The 5,213-nt window shown below is 43.5% G+C and overlaps 1 long non-coding RNA gene across 1 annotated transcript; it reads left to right on the forward strand.

Annotated features, from left to right (window-relative positions):
• Positions 1-867: 867 nt before the first annotated feature.
• On the forward strand, positions 868-3,362 carry LOC147752227 (uncharacterized). Its single transcript, XR_015314618.1, has 3 exons — positions 868-1,070; positions 1,500-1,642; positions 1,757-3,362. It is a non-coding gene; the product is annotated as an uncharacterized LOC147752227 (long non-coding RNA).
• Positions 3,363-5,213: the final 1,851 nt, after the last annotated feature.

A 5,213-nucleotide genomic window follows, 5' to 3' on the forward strand; every position in this document is an offset into this window, starting at 1 on the left:
GGGGGTCAGCTATGAGTCAGTATCGAGCGTATAAGTGATGTAACGGTTTCGCTAGAGAGCACGTTAAAGAGGTAACACCCGCTCTGGGCGACCCGTCAGTCACAACAGACAGAAATACCGAATTAAATAGACAACTTCTTCCCCTCGACGACTGCTTGGAATATCGCATCACCACTATAGCAATAGCAATAGTAGAAAGTGAGACATGAATCCTAGCAGCTCCTGTTGCTTCCCGACGCGAGCAAGGCTAGGGAGTTCCCCGTGTGCCTATACGCTCCGCTCGTGAACGTCGCAGAATCAAGACACTTACGCCACCATGCGAGCGTAAACTAACTAGACAACCAAACGATCAGGCTTACCGAACAGACAAATCACACGTTAGTTGCGTGGCCTTTCTGAAGGCCGAGGTGGTTACCGCCTCGGGGAGCGTTTAGTCGAGCGTGATTAAAGGGACGGCATACTCGTGCCCAATGAGTGGCGGGGTGGCAGACCGTCCTGAACAGACATCCAACCGTCGGTGGATGTGAACGCTTACCGGAAAATGAAAGTGGGAGAAACTCCAGACAAATCGATAATTCGTACCCACTCATGGAAATAAGGCACCCGAGCGTGAGCTGAGTGTCGCAAGATCTAGCAGGCTGTGTCAGGCTAGTCGGACAGCGGCCGGCTATCGGCTCAAGCTGCCACTACAGCATCTGATTAGTTACTTACATGAGATCCATTAACTATTTTACTGTCGTGAGTGCCCGCTTGTACGGGTAACAGACACAGTTAATGGTTAAATAGATGGCGCTTTTGTATTGCAGCGAGATCTGTGGTAAAAAGGATAACGAAGGTAGCATTACTGTCAGTGTACAATGCTGATAAGGTAAAGCTAAGTGCGCGGGTGTCGTGTCTAATTGAGTGGCACTATATGCACGATACTGCTTGTTGTCGTTGACATGACGTCAGGTCAAGGTTTTCATCACTGAACTATACTGGACCTTCTAACGGATGGGAAATAGCATTCGCTAGATTTATAAGGAGCATGTGCATTGATGCTATTTCTTTGATCCAACTCTTCTGTGAATGTAAATTTTACGAAAACATTGTTAGCTATGTTATGCGAAGCTGTCAAGGGTATTTTATGAGGGCACAAAATGGAAAATCATTATTCAGCAAACACTGAATATCTGCCCTTTATTCTATAAGCTATGCCGGAACTAAGACAGTGTTTTGTGCGATGATCCTGTAATTATGAACCTTGTCGATAGTAGAGGGCCTCACCTTCCAGTTAATATATTGAGTGTTTCTATAGTACTCCTTGATCGGAAAAGCGACGGCCAGTTTGTGCAATAGCAGATCATATTGTTTGATAACAAACACTTCGTTAATCATACGTGTTTGTAATAATTATATGGGTAACTAAACGGTACTGAAACAATACTCTGCCTGGGTCGCAATAAAAATGCTTACAATCGTCTCTCTCTCTCTCTCTCTCTCTCTCTGGCTCTGTTTAGGAAGCGAGTTTACGATCAACATTTTTACCGTCCTCATAATATGGCACACTATCAAAGTGACGTTACAGCGGCCAGCTAGTATAAAGTTTGTGAAGCCTTGTTACGCGTCCAGTATACCGGTTAATACGTATATAACTAAGGGGGTATGTATTGCTGGAATGACGCCAGCTCGCCCAGTAGTTAACTATTTGTAATAGCTACGCTGGCTAGTCGCCATAGTTAACAGCTTCTTCGTTCTGTCCTTATGTTTCCTGTAGTGGAATCAAAGCAACCATAGCGACCACGGACAAGATCTGCACCAGACTGCTCATAGGAGTCCTCCTGTGAACATCATATTTTCTCACATAACAAAAGGGGTAGCAGTCCCCCTTTCGGCTTGGCTACAGGGGCAAAAAAGATCACAGGCGCTCCCTCATTATCCAAAATAGCCGTCCGGCCAAGATACTCGTGGTGAAAGCGTCATCTGCTCACGCTTCTCATGAATGCGATCCACAATGACGGGCAAAACGCGACGTCACTTATAGAGGCGACCAAAACCTGGTACGTACCGTAACAGTGGCAGTATTTTGGTAATTAACTCCCTGCTGTATTTCAAGCGACGCCATATTCAAAAAAGTTCGTCGGGGCCTTATGGCACGGTATGTAATAGATGTCGTAGGCCTCTAATCAACTAACATGAAAGGTACCGCTAAATGCTTGAGACGGCAGGAAATGAGAAAATTTAATAGGTGGATTAACTATGGCTAACGTGGCTACACGACGGCGGCACAAAATAACGGCTACGGTAAGCAGAAAATCGATTATTTGGACCGAAAGAATAACAAGTTGACTTAGCGTGACGAGTAATCCAAACGTATTGTTAGCTCTAGTGGCCTATTTTGGGTCACGTCGGTGTCATAAAAAAGTTTGGAACACGATATAGGATATAAAGGGTATAAAAGCCGCCGTCACTCACTGATACACTGTCAGTCTCCGAGTAACGGGGATTAATATATATATATATATATATATATATATATATATATATATAATGTGTGTGTGTATATATAATACGATTCGATAAAACCCATTTGCCGATAGCAGTGTATCCCAAACGCACTCATCGCTGCGAATATAACCCTTCGACCCAGCGGGATTATTCGATTACCTGCCTTCTACCCGAAGAAAAGATACGGGACAAAACTATAGTTTTTACCCCGTTAATTTGTTTGCGTCACAATGTTTACTCGACGATCGCTCGTCTACACAGAAGCTTTTAACTAGTGTTGTCGAATGGCCGAATTTTATCTGGAGCAAAAGCGTCACCTTTATTTTTCTAACACACTACGCAAGCTCTCCGCCGGGTACTTCGAACTCAAGTTGATGCTATCTAGTCCTTCTCGTCGTCGATTGCTACAGAATAAAACATTCACTCGATCCTAAGGCCGACACCGAACCCTTTTATTGTCTACATGTGCCTCTGTGTTCTTCGGCCGCCGAACTGCCTGAATGCTTAATGTTCGGGGGGCCCGGCAGGTGGTTCCGCTACCGCTGAAATAGAGAAGTAGCAATTCAGAACAAGAAGAAGCAGGTCTCAAGGGAAAGACAGGCCAGGCAGCTCATTGGAGTTGCCCTCCAGGAAAACAATTCGACAACGATGAAGATGCCCCTTGCTACAATAACGGATATCGACGAATGCAGTTTTCTTGTTTCTTTATGTGTACGTGAAGACCCCTGTTGAGCAACGCGGAAAGCATAGGCGATGCTTTGTAAGCCTAATTTTGATTCGTGTTTCACACTTTTTTCAAAGTTCGTCTCAATATAAACTTTACGCAGTGACAGCATAAAGTAATCAAAATAAAGAATAGTATTTGCATAGAGTCATCCAGCTGCAATGAATGCGCACACTAGAAATTCATTCGCCAGACACATCATAAATGGGTCACTCCATGCCGAAAGTGGTCCCGGTAGGAAGTGTCAGGTCAAAAGTGATTCTTAGATGAACAACCTGTCTGTTTACCTGTAACCGAATTTTTTTTTAACACATAAACAGGTAAGCACTTGTCTACGAGTATTGAGCTATATGATAAGGCATAAAACAGGGTTTATAATTCACCGAAGTTATTTCAATAATAATCTCTTGAAGGACGGCCCTCCATTAATCGACGATTCGGGCAGGCAGGCCCTGTAGTCTTCTTGTAATATGTGAGGAAACAATCCAGAACAATTATGGAACTTACTAATTATACTACTGTGACCATAATTATTTATTTCCTAATTAACGTATCAGACGAGGTAGTCAAGCTATAAGCCCTATAATATCAACGATAGTCGGCATGTAGTGATGACGCTTAAAATAAAATAAAAATCTAAAAACCAGTGCGTTATGTAATATATAGTTCTGCCTAGTTATATACTTAGGCTATGTCTTATCGTAAGTCTACATCTACGCTTTAGTTCTCTTCATTTGTCGCCTATATGTATTCCGTCTTGAACTTTTCTTTACGCTGACTCTTTTCGAATCCACATTTGTCTGCCCCTATGGTAAATGTATAATGACATAATGGATAAAAAGCCTGAACCAGATAGCGCCAGCCAATACAAATATTGGGCATCAAATTGAGGGATTCTCAGAGATGGGAAGTGACGAAAGAAAGAAAGAAGAATCTTCTCCGTGCGCATTGGAATACTAGCTGTCGCACCCCCTCTAGAGAATCTAACCACCTGGCCTCTAACGCGCAATAAAAAGTGTACTGCCCCAGCGGACACCACAGGACAAAACAGGCCAAGTGCAGTGGAATCAGTCAAACAAATGATTATACGAAAAACGCCTTCCGGAGCGTTTGACAGCGATGTCCAACCAGCGTCTAAGCCACGTCGGATTGGCCGTAAGGACAAACTAGAGAACGACTTTGGGGAATCCCACATTCCTTTGCCGCGATTTCTCGCCTTCTGTCGACATTTTCTAAGTGTCCTTAACAATGGTTGATCACGTCAAGCCGCAAAACTAAGAGAATGCATGCATATGTCCTAGCATACCTGAAATATCCGCGCCTCGGAATTTGACGGATTTCTAGCTCCTTCGGTATTTTAACAGGCTCGAGCCAAAAGGCCACTCTCAGACTTGTTCCAGAATTTTTATAGCACACAAATAAGCCCTTTGGACAGTGCTCAGAGCTAAATAACTGGAAGAGAGAAGAAAAGCTACACAAAAACTGTTTAGCGGCCTTCGCCAACAATAAAAGAGAAAGCCCATCCGCACATTTCTGTGCTACAACCAACTAGGGTAAAAGCTGAATTCAGGTAAATTTTTTGAGGAGTTCCTAAAGGCGGATCGCTATGATACACTCGGAGTGTGCCTACGATGGGCTATCGGTGGCGAGTCAACGATAACCGGGCCTTGTTCCCCGGAACCCAGGTTCACCAACGCGACAGGACAAGACACTTAGATTTTTTTGGAACGTTGAAAGAGAAACGATGACGCTCGAGATATTGTTCCGTGCCAGTTCGATATGTAGGTCGGCTTAAGGCGACAAGAAAGAGCGTTCAGGTAGTAAGAATTCAAGAGTGAAAAAACGGCCAGAAAACAATGATGCCGAGCTATATTATTATTGCTATTATTATTATTATTATAATATATGTATATATAATGCCGAATGCGCAAGGGAGATTTGAGTCATTGTTGCACGGACAAGTACGATTCATCCACGCAGGATTAGTAAGATGATTTATTTT

This window comes from Varroa jacobsoni, unplaced genomic scaffold (genome assembly GCF_002532875.2).
Source record: "Varroa jacobsoni isolate VJ856 unplaced genomic scaffold, vjacob_1.0 scaffold_1393, whole genome shotgun sequence".
In the NCBI taxonomy this organism is placed as follows: Eukaryota; Metazoa; Arthropoda; class Arachnida; order Mesostigmata; family Varroidae; genus Varroa; species Varroa jacobsoni.